Source organism: Equus asinus, chromosome 12 (assembly GCF_041296235.1).
Source record: "Equus asinus isolate D_3611 breed Donkey chromosome 12, EquAss-T2T_v2, whole genome shotgun sequence".
In the NCBI taxonomy this organism is placed as follows: Eukaryota; Metazoa; Chordata; class Mammalia; order Perissodactyla; family Equidae; genus Equus; species Equus asinus.
The window spans coordinates 68711645-68724062 of record NC_091801.1 but is presented as its reverse complement, the minus strand read 5'-3'; positions in this window follow the sequence as shown (position 1 = coordinate 68724062).

Here is a 12418-nt window from a genome sequence, read left to right as displayed (position 1 = left end):
TAGTTCAGTACCCCACTCAAATCCCCTAGAAAAGTTACATCCCTGGCTCAGTTAATTACCATTATTTCTATTTGAAAGAGTCTTTTCAACATGAGGGCACATCTTAGACCACTGATCAGCAGAGGAACCTACTGCTGCTGGGTCAGACGTGGCTTGAGGTGTCAAATGTGGCTGCCTTGAACTGAGCCATGGTGGCAAGGGTGGGTGGGTCCATTTTACTTAGAAGGGGCTGTAAGCCACAGCACGTGTCGTGATTGTCACTGCTAATATCAACAAGCGTAAAATTTTCTTCTCCAGATGCTACTATTGTTTCATATAAATCTAAAAAGAAAAGATGTCATTTTGCATAATAATTTTTCATGACTCCCTACGTCTACAAAGTCCTTGATGATGTGAATCCCAGAGCTGACTATAGTAACACCAATAAAAATCACCCCCACGGATACAGCCCTTTCTAGTGGTGGCTGCTCTTTCATGTTCTCTGCTTCTCCCGATTGCCACAGCATCCTGAGTTGACAGGACAGTTATCATTGTCACCATGTGACAGAAGAAAAGTTAAAGTTTAAAAGAAACAATTGGCCCTAGGCCACAAAACTAGTTAGCGGTCTGTCTGGGACTCAGACCTCAGCTTCCTCAACCTCTGAAGAATAGAAAGCAACCTCTATTTTTAGCTTATGATGAGTATTTTTTGACTGTTAATACATCTCACCAGTCTCCCTCAGTAGGTGGGTTCAGACCCTGGTCAGTTCCCACCCTGGAGGGGATTGCTGCAGCTTCCTCCTAACTCACCTCCCTGCCCTCATTCAACAGCCCTTTTCATTCCTTCCTCTGGAAGCAGCCAGAGAAGTCTTTTCTAAAACAGAGTTTTCAACAAGTCATCTCCATGATCACGGGCTCCTCATTGCCCACAGAATAAGGTCTGAACTCCTTCAGAGTGTATTCGGTCCTGGGAGATCCAGCTCTGCCCGTGTCTTTGTCTCACTGCCCCTACTCACGACTCCTCATGTCCACATACCCTCCAGCCGTACTTGTTCCCCAAGCATGGCTTGCATCTTTCTCCCTCTGCATCTTTATATAAATCTCTGTCTGCAGACTGGATTTACATGGATTTGGATCACATAATGTCACAGTGGTTGTTGTTTTATCTAATCCATTGGCAACAAAAAAGATTTCCAGGGGCCAGCTCTGTGGCCAAGTGGTTGAGTTTGTGCGCTTTGCTTCGGTGGCCCAGGGTTTTGCAGGTTCAAATCCTGGGCAAGGACATGGCACAGCTCATCAAGCCATGCTGAAGTGACATCCCACATGGCACAACCAGAAGGACCCACAACTAAAAATACACAACTATGTACTGGGGGGCTTTGGGAGAAAAAGGAAAAATAAAAAAACAATCTTTAAAAAAAAAAAAGATTTCCAGCTTTTTTTGAAAAAGTAATAGATCAAGGAATGTAATAGTCAACTGAACCTGAACCCGAGAAGTGGCTGATCCCTTTAAATGGGACACACCCTCTCCAGTTGGCCCCAATCCCCACTATTCCCTATTGTCTTACATCCAACTGGCTTCACTCATGGTTGTGATGTGCTTGACCCCTTAGACATTTGAATTTGAATCTTTGCTTTATGTTCTCCCCACCAGAAATGTACTTCCCCAAACTCTTCTTTCAAAATCATAGCCATCTCTCAAATAATCCCCCCTCCATGAAGTTTATATTGATTCTCCGAGTTGGAATTCATCTTTTCCTCCTCTGTCCTTTAAACATGTTATTTGATGCCTCTATCTATAGAACTAAAGGACTTCCCTGGATTATAAGCGATTTGAGGGCAAGGACTAATTCTTATTCATGTTGTGCCCCCACATTACCTAATACCATACTTTGTAAAATGTTAAAAAAAAAAAATCTGTTGACTGGAACTTCCTTTAATTTAATTCAATCAGCAGTTAAACTTGCCAAGAGAAGCCAACTCATCTGTGATATTACTTGCTCCTTCCTCATCTAGACTTGAGATCTTCTTAGTGCTGATGGCACCTGCTTCTCACCAACGGCCTTATTGAGTGAGGAAACAAACTATTTTCCAAAGTTCTATTGATTTAAAAGTTTAAGCTCTTAAATAAGTCATCTTCCAAAGAGAACAAGAGCAGTACATTTGCTGTGGCTCTGAGCCAATATTACTCCCGACTACAAAGTATTTTGCAAGAACCTCACAAGAAAAGACAGAGAAACACACACTCTCCACCCTCAGGTGAGGATTACAATCACCCAGCATCCTGGTCTATTCACACACAAACTTCAGTTTCCTCAAATAGTGCATGCTTCTTACATATATTATTTGTCCATTTGTCTATTGTCCTCCTATTCCATGCAAATTACATTTTTATGAGTTACTTCCTCATATTTTTGGATGTTGACTTATAACACTTCCCTTTAATTTAATGTAACATGCACTTTTCAAGCATCTCACAGTTTATCAGGCACTGTGCTTGGTTCTGGGCAAAGCAGATACGTTTTCCTCTGGCAAAAACAAATATGTTTTATCCTCAACTCCTGGGAGGCTCCAAGCCTAACCCCTGGGAACAAAACAAATCATTTAGGTGCGTTTTGTCAAATGCTACATGTAAACAAAGCAGGTCCTCACTGCCACATTTGTTGTGTATGCCACATGTGTGCAGTGATGCAGTCTCCATGTGTGGACTGAGGCTCTGACATCCAGCTTACGTGATGGGCGTTTGTGACCTATTTCTCTGCCCACTCTCTGAACTTCTTTCCTATGCTCTGAGCATAAGGAGAAATAGGGGTTGCTACTCCCCAGAGAGAGTAGGAAGAATGTGGTTAAGACTCAGGGACTCCCCTGGTGCCTCTCATACAATCATGCTTTGTGAGAAAGTTATTGGATGACCACTCCAACCCCATTCAGGCAGAATTACCAGAAGTTCAGACACAAGGAAGGCTGGGGCCACTCTATTACATAATGAGACACAACCAGTTGAGTTGCTGACTGACAAAAAGGGAACACAGCACGGGCCCTAAAAGAGGGCAAGGATATCAGCAGCTCTGACCTTGTGGTCTATCAATGAGATGAGGCCATAGTCCCTTCCTATGCCTGTATCTCCTTCCTTTCTGTGTATTAGTGTGTGTGAGTGTGCATACCCAATAGCATCCCTCTTTCCCTTTTTGTTGCCTGATTATGATACACAGGGTGTCCTGGTGGTAGTGTTACCAAACCAGGCTCATTTTGCCTGCTGCACAATATGCCAATCACCAAGGCAACAAGTCTGCAGCAGAAAAATGGTTTTATTCACAAGGCAGCCAAGCAAGGAGACAGGAGAATAAGTCGCCAATCTGCCTCCTTGAAAGTGGGGATCAGGGATATTTATGGGATAGAGGGGCAGGGTGGTCTGAATTGAGGGAAGAGGTGATTGGAGGTAAGGAGAAGGGAGGTAATTGATGATCTGCCCAAGCACAGTCAAGCTTCATGGCTCTTCATAGGATGCATGTTCAATAAATGGTGGCTTTAATATGATCTGAGGGTGGAGTTTTTGGCCCCCTGACACCATATGGTCACCTATCGAGCATGCACAGGCCCAGTTGATGAGTCAGTGGTCTTAACCAGCCAAAAATGGACCAGGAATTGACTCTCAGTTCCTGAAAAACTTAAGCATCCCACCTGTTACCATGGTGACCCAAGTGTCAGAGATGTTATCTACAGGGTGGGATTCCTGTGACCCTCTCCTTGGGTTTGATTAATTTGACAGAGTGGCTCATAGGACTCAGGAGAATGGTTTACTTATTGTTTATCATTTTATTATAAACGGATATGATAAAAGATACAGATGAACACCCAGATGGAAGAGATGTGGGCAAGCATGTGGGAAGGGACACGGAGCTTCCTTGTCCTCTCCAAGCCCTCTGCTCTTCCTGAATCTCCACATGTCCACCAATCTAGAAGCTCTCCGAACCCCATCCTTTCGGGGTTTTATGGTTTTCATCACACAGGCATGATCGATTAAATCATTGGCCATTGGTGACTGAACTCAATCTCCAGCTTGTCTCCCATCCTCAGAGATGGGAAGGGGGATGGGACTAAAAGTTCCAACCCCCTAATCACACGTTGGTTCCCCCTGGCAACCAGCCCCCATCCTTAGATGATCTAAGGGCTTCCCCAAAGTCGCCTCATTAACATAACAAAGGAAACCTTTATGGTTCTCTACACTTGGGAAATTCCAAGGGTTTTAGAAACTCTGTGCCAGGACCAGGGCAAAAGACCAAATACGTATTCCTTATTATAAATCACAGTATCACAATTACGAAGCTAAGTATTTATCATATGGTCCTTTACAGAAAAGTTTGCCAAAACCTGATCTGGCGCACAGGTTACAGAATACCCTTTGGGATCCCCAAAAGCCAAAGGAAGAATTAGCATGAATCAGAGCTCCAAGACCTGGAACTGGACGTTAACTCAGGAGACTCGTTGGTGTCTCTTTGGAGAGAGGGTTAAAGTGTTTTCAGATGTGTGAAGAATCGTCTCATTATATTAAATAGGAACATGTTTTTATATCTGTTTTCGTTTTGTTGTTATTTTTAAACACTAAATATGGGGAGAAAGGACGCAGGACGTCTAAATGGATAAATGATATTGGACATGTGTCACTTGCCCAGATTTTTCCTATGTTTGGAAATGATTCATAATTCAGATTTTGGTGGGACATGGAGCTCATCTTTTGGAACAGAGCCTGAAAACATCAGCTGCTTGCTTTTACCCAACACTCCTGGAAATTAAGTTCCTGGCACCTGACCGGGATTGGCCAGCTGGACATGTCTGCCCATGGCTTTCAATCTGAAGCTTGGAGGGCAAAGAGACAGTGACAGATGATTCATTCCTATGGTTGGGCCTGGGGGCAGCAGAACCACCCAAATTTGCTAGCCACAAGGCCAGCGGCAAGGCCAGTCACCCAGGACTGTCCCTGTGGCATGATTCTGCCTGAGTTCCTGGCCCCGTTGCTTCTCTTGGTTTCTGCCTATTCTCTGATCCTGGTTCTCTGCATTCCCATCGACCCTACTAGCCATGAAATATCCTCTCAATAAACTCATTGCTTCATGTAAACACAAATAGTTTCTGTTATTTAAACCCAAGACTCTGCTGCTTACAACAACGTACAACAACAGGCACATGAAAAGATATTCAGCATCGCTCATTATTAGGGAAACGCAAATCAAAACCACAATGAAATATCCCCTCCCATCCATCAGAATGGCTATCAATAAAAAGACAAGAAATAACAAGTGTGGAGAGGATGTGGAGAAAAGGGAACTCTCATACATTGCTGGTGGGAATGCAAAGTGGTGCAGCCCCAGGGAAAACAGTATAGAGATTCCTTAAAAAATTTAAAACGGAAGTGCCCTATTATCCAGCTATTCCACTTCTGGGTATTTATCCAAAGACACAAAATGCTAACTCAAAAAGATATTTGGACCCCTATGGTCACCACAGCATTATTCACAATAGCCAAGACTTGGAAACAACCTAAGTGTCCACAGATGGATGAGTGGATAAAGAAGATGTGGTATATGCATACAATGGAATACTCCTTAGACATAAAAAAGATGAAATCTTGCCATTTGTGACAACATGGACAGAACTTGAGGGTATTATGCTAAATGAAATGTCAGATAAAGAAAGGCAAATACTGTATGATTTCACTCATATGTGGATGATAAAACAATGACAACAATAACAACAAACAAACACATAGATACAGAGAATAGATTGGTGGTCAAAGGGGGCAGGGGGAGGACAAGAGGGTTAAGAGGGCACATGTGTATGGTGACAGATGGAAACTTGACTTTTGTTGGTGAACATGACGTAGTCTATACAGAAGTAGAAATATAGTCATGTACACCTAAAATTTATATAGTGTTATAAATCAATCTTACCTCAATAAAAATAAATTAATTAAATTAAATTTTTAAAAAGCAATGTGAGGGGCCAGCCTGGTGGTCCAGCAGTTAAGTGCGCAGGTTCCGCTTCTCGGCAGGCCCAGGGTTCACCAGTTCGGATCCAGGGTGAAGACATGGCACTGCTTGGCAAAAGCCATGCTATGGTAGGCGTCCCACAGATAAAGCAGAGGAAGATGGGCATGGATGTTAGCTCAGGGCCAGTCTTCCTCAGCAAAAAGAGGATTGGCAGTAGTTAGCTCAGGGCTGATCTTCCTCAAAAAAAAAAAAAAATTGCGCAACTTAGAAAAATAATTGTAATAGCTACATTTATTTAGAGATTATCATGTGCCAGGAACCATGTTAATCACTGTTCATGAATCATCACATGTAATTCTCACAACAATTCTGTGAAGGACTATTATTAGCCCCATTTTATAGATGAAGAAACAAAGCTTAAAGAGGCCAAGTGATTCGTCCAAGGCCACACAGCTGGTTAGTACCAGATCTGTCTGTGCATAAAGCCAGATCACTTAACCACTCTAGTGGGCTTCTTCCAGGTTCCTGCACTCTTCTGCTGGGGGTCAGGAGGCGCCACGTTTCCATTGAAATGAAGTGGTCAGGGACAACCTAACTGAGCACGCGAGGATCTGAGCAGAGAATTGAAGGGGCTGAGGGAGGAGCCTTGAAAAAGCATTCATCACCCTCAGGAATTCGACCTCAGAAAAATTACAGGATTTATTAGGCCCAGCCTTGCCCATTGCTTAGCTCAATGTTATAAGATAGGCAGAGTCAAACTTACAAAGAACAGTATCGGTGTTTGGTGCTGGAAAATAGAAGTGAGAAGGACACACAGGATGGAGAATAACGATGGATTCTCAGCCTTTTGGATGCTTGGTTCACAGTGAGGGCAGGAAGACACCATGCCCTGCCCAGGCTGCCTGAGAGGGCACTTTACAGTCAGGATTCCTGGGCCAAATACATAAAGGGTTTGTTCCAGAGGCAGCAACTCTAGAAAGAATAAGTGCTGTTCTGGGAGGAAGAAGACAAGGTGGGCACATGGCATCTTCCCGGCAAGTGGCAAATGAGTGAAGCCAACCATGGGTAGGACAGAGAGCTGTGGGGCTGTGGGTGACGGAGGAGCGCACACTCAGTTCAAAGGCATCCAGGCACCAGTTCCAACAATACACTCATCTTTATGTGTCATTCATTCCAAGTAGAATTTTAAGTCCTTTTTGGGGAAAGGTACCCAGGTGTTGCATTTGCTGCTAATTTGTACATCTGAGAAAGCCTGGCTCCTTCCTTCTGTCTGCTCTCCAGCACAGCAAAATCAGGCTGAACACGAGGAATTTTTTTCATTATGGTGCTTACATGTCGTGTTATTCACGAGAACTCTGTGCTGGTTTGATTCTTTTGCAAAAATTCGCCTTTCTGCTTTGAGTCTGGAAAGATTTTTGTAAGGATGTGTCTTGGCAGTGATTTGCTTTTCTTTTTGCTTGAAAAATCATGAATCTCTCATTTTAAAATTTCTATTTTTTCTCTTTCATCTTAATGCCCCCCCCAATTTTGCTTTTGAGTATTGCCCTGATTTGTTTGTTTTTCCTTCTTAAAGACACATAAACTGTGTTCATGGTTCTCACTGTGTAAAAATATGTTTGTACTAGATAGAAAATAATGGCTTTAAACACCATCTATATGCTGATGACTCGCAATCTCAGCCTCTCTGAGAACTCCAGCTTCATACATCAAACTGGTTACCCAACAGCTCCACTGTGGTGTCTAATAGGCTTCTAGAACTTAACTTGTCCAACCTCATCTTGGCTCCACTCCCATCCAGGCCCTGAACCGGATTCTGTAGACCAAGGTGTTGTCCATCTTGAAGGCGGCATCTCCATTTCAGTCAATTACACCAAAAATCTCTACCTCATCATCCTTGACTCCTCTTTCTTGTACATCTCACACATGATCCGTTAACAAATTCCAGAGGTTCTTCCATCATCGTGTATCCCAACTCCTTCTCATCATCTTCACTCTTGTCACCACAGTCTAGGTGACTTTCATCTCTTACCTGGAATAATGCGGTAGCCTCCCTCCCAGTCCTTTGTTCTGTCCTTGCCCTCTCCAAATACCAACCAGAATGTTCCATTCAAAATGTGATTCGAATCACATCACTTCTTATTCTAAACCCCCCAATATCTCTTCTCTGTTCCAGACTTTTGAGTTTTCCCATTTTCCCTGTAAAATGGGACCAATCTTGGCCAGCTCGCAGGTCTACTGATGAAGTGAGACAATGTACAGAAAGGACTACACCTACCAGTAACATATATTCAGGTGACAAATGAAGACCTGCATCCCAAGTGTCTAAAGATTTGTTATAAATCAAGCCACAAACTGTTCAGTAAAAATATGTTCTATCTTCCTACTTTGACACATTTGATTTCATTAGGACAACAGCAAAATATATGAGTAAAGCAATTGTTTCTGTAGGAACGAAGTTGGCACAGTATCAAGGACAGCTGAATTTAATGAGGAGTTTGCAAGCCCAGGTGTTCTGTTGACAGGCCAGCCACGTTTGGCTAAATAATCAACATAAGAATATGTAACTCTAGCAAGCTATTTATTTACTCAAGAACATTTAGTTTTCTTGACTTCATGTCGGCAAACTCACCAGCTTTATTGTTATAGTCCAGATTTTCACATAATTTGTGTTCTATTGACAGTAAACCTGGAGCTGGCAAACTTTCTGTAAAGGGTCAGTTAATAAATATTTTAGGTTTTATGAGCCATTTCCTCTGTCTCAGCTGCTCAGCTCTGCTGCTGGAGCAGTAAAGGAGCCATAGACAGAGCATAAACAAGTGGGTTGACACTCCTCTACTGAAACTTTATTTACGAAACAGGTGGTGTCTGGATTTGGCCTGTGGGCCATAGTTTGTGGATTCCCGATGTAAAGAATTAAAAAATAGGATGCAATTGTATTCAAAATATACAAATGTGAATACATTTTAATCCAAACGTAATTTAAAGTAAGTGTAAAAGTTTAAAAACTATGTTTTCAGCAGTGATTTTTCTTATAAAATATTCAAAACTATTAAAAGGCAGAATACAAGTGTAATTAATGACTATCCAAATTTTGTCAAAATTATTTAAATAAAGCTGAAAATTTTAATTGAGTACTTTGAAAATGTAATTTTACCTTATTACTAAATATTGTACAAAAAGGAAACTCTTGGCAATTTGAGCATTCAACGCCCATCTAGTTGCCAATGCAAAGAATCAGCATAATATATGAAGCATATTGAGTCTGCACATAGATATATACAATTTTAAAGGCATTATGGATTGTTTCATATTGCAAAATGTTCCGTGGGAGCCTCATGCTGCTGTTGGTAATATTGCACTGATCAGCAAGTGCCCTTGGAACAGCAAACGATAGCACAAAGATGAGTAAGACGGGATTCCGGGCACCGTTGGGAAATGACAGTTATGCAAGAATCTCGAGTTCTCTGAGCGGAAGGATTTGACAACTTAATTAACTTATCCTTTCTCCTACCTAAGTGCTTCTGCCACTCAGACTCTCCCCACACTCCAGAGCTGCGGCCTTTGATGTGGGCAGCGATAACACAGCAAACTTTAAGGCACTGAACCCATCACCTTTGGTTTCAAGAACGTAGGGTAGTAAATGTGTTAAGTACTGTCCTGAGGGCGGGAACGATGTGATTGTGTAAGAGAGGAGATTTGGGAATGTGAGTCTCGCTATGCCCGCACAGCATGCAGGATCCTGAATGACGGAGGCATTTGTGCATTCTTTAATAAATTCCATGTGTATGCGTCCCAGGGAAAGTGTCTTCTTGCTTGAGTCCATAGGTGAGCTGGGAAACACTTAACACTAGCTTGGTCCATAATCCATAGCAAATCCAGTTACACTGCACACCCATGAGCTCCCACCCCTGAAGCCCCTTCCAATATGATGAGGGTGAGTGGAACCCTGGGGAAGTAACTACTTGGAAGAGCCATGTTCAGGAGAGAGATGTGGATCAAGCACTCCTAGGTCGAGAGGGAAAGCGTCTCTCTAAAACGCAGAGTGGAGCAGTTGCCAAAAAAAAAAAAAAGTATTTTATTTAATGTACTCATAGTTCTTGCTATGTGCCAAGCACTATTCCAAACACTTCACAAATATTAACTCGTTTATTCTCACAATAAGCCTGACGGATGAGGAAACTTACTCAAGGTCACCTCGTTAGTGCGGGGCGGGGCCTGGGATGGAGCACTCAGGGGCAGGCTCCTGAGAAATGGCTCCCACCCCCTGCCTCTCACAGGAGCACTGTCCCAGTGACCGAAGTCAGGAAACACGGCAGGGGAGGACGATGGCTCTCTGGGAGGTAACGGGGAGGTTGGGGATAGAGGCCTGGGCTGTAACGATGAAATCCACATCTTGATCAATTGCCCTGTATTTAATTTGCTCCCATCCAAAGACTGCTCCAGGCTCTCCTTACAACTTTGACCCCATGAACACCAGCTTACCCTTGGCCATTAAACAGTTAAAAAGCACATTTGGGAGCAAAATTCTTCCAGTGGGTTCCCTAAGTTTCCTGCTTTAATTTCCAGCAGTCTGCCAGCACAGCCAGCGTCTTTCTGTCTCTTTCCTGTGCTGGAACATAGAATGTCACTGTATTGCCTTCTCCCCTCTCCTAGCTGTTTTTAATCCTCTCTAAGACTTGTTTTGTCTGGGAGAGTGACAAAAGACAGCTCAACAATTTTAAGCCTGATTTCTTAAAATATATCCTCCATTTAAAAAATAATAGTAATAAAATACTTTAAAACAACATTAGATTCTTCACAACACCAAGAAGATTTCTGCAGAGCTCTCTCGCTCTCTCGCTCTCTTTCTCTCTTCCTTTATTGTACTTAGACTGATAAATCTGCTTAAGCAAAGAACCAAAATAATCTGTCATCCTCTACTATAGCTGGTAATTCTTTTTCATAATGGTAAAGCTTTTTAGGAAAGAATCCATCTCATTGGAGATAATAATTTCATTTCCTTTGCAGGAGCAGGTAGAGAAGACAAAGTTAAAGGAAGCTTATTTCACACCCAGATTCTAGCGGATCTTTTGCATAATATGTTACGGAGTTGCCTGTCATTGAAACAATCTTATGAAAATGCTAATTCAAATCCTGCCAGATGTAGGTTCAAACAAGATAAGGCCCCCAGTGAGAATACTCACAGAACAGGTCCAGAACCGCCTATCTCATCAGTAGAGCGACAATGGCTCTTACCATGTTGGCTGTTCTACAGGGTTTTGCCATCTCCCCCCACTTCATCTCCTTTGATGCCAAGCACATCCATCTGCTGGCAGCCGAACCCCCGTGTCCTTCTGAACCCCACCTGAGCCCAGAGAACTCAGGTGTGTGAACCTGGGACCTTAATCATTTTACAGAGAGAAACAGCATCAATCAGAGAAAATTATATTGCCATTTTGGGAGCATGGGGGAAATGAGACATGAGAAAAGATGTTAAGCAAACAAGGGTTGGACAAAACCAAGGCAGTGAGCAAAAAGAAGGCTAGCAATTCCAGTCGAGTCCAATAAATCAACTATAATGAAAAACTAAATGAAAAAATGAGTCTTGGGTAGATGTTTGCCAAGTGCTTTCACATAAATTAGACCATTTTGTCCCATCAGTAAGCATTTCTAGGTGCCAGGTGTTGGATAGGTACCAGGGCTACGAGGAGGAAGAGGAGGAAGACCAATCCCTGCCTGAGAAAGTCTCACAAACCAGTGCGGGGGTGGGATTTGGGAGGGGCTGGGACAGAGACAAGCATGCAGTTACAAAGTTATGAGCACAGAGTGCTGGGGAGCAGAGAGGAGGGAATGGCCAACCCGTCCCAGGGCCCTAGAAGACACAGGGTCAGGAAAGGCTTCCCTTAGGAAGTGAGTAATATGTACTCTGAGTCTTGATAGATACACAGAACTTTTGTCCATACAAATATTGGCAAGGACTATTCTAGATTCTAAGACTGCATCAGTGAATAAAACAAAGTCCCTGCCCTCATGCAGCTTATATTCTAGTTGGGGGAGAGATATCAAAAACACATGCCTATATTATCTGTCAGGTGCTGATAAGCACTATCAGAAAAAATCAGGGTGAAGGGAATAGAGTGAAAGTGTAGAAGGGATTGCTATTTTCTGTAAGGTGGTAAGGGAAAGACTATCTGAAAAAACGATATTTGAATAAACCTGAGGAAAGGAGAAAGCAAGCCATACAGATAGCTAGGAAATAGAGATGAAGATACCTCAGGAAGAGGAACTAGCAAGTGCAAAGGCCCTGAGGTGGGAGCTTACTTGGTATGTTCAATAAAGAGCAAGGAGGGGAGTGTGGCTGGAATGTAGAGAGAGAGGGAAGGTGGCATGACATGGAATCAGTGAGCTGACAGGGGCCAGATTGTGGAGGGCCTTGTAGAACATTGAACAGACTTTGGTTTTTACTCTGAGTG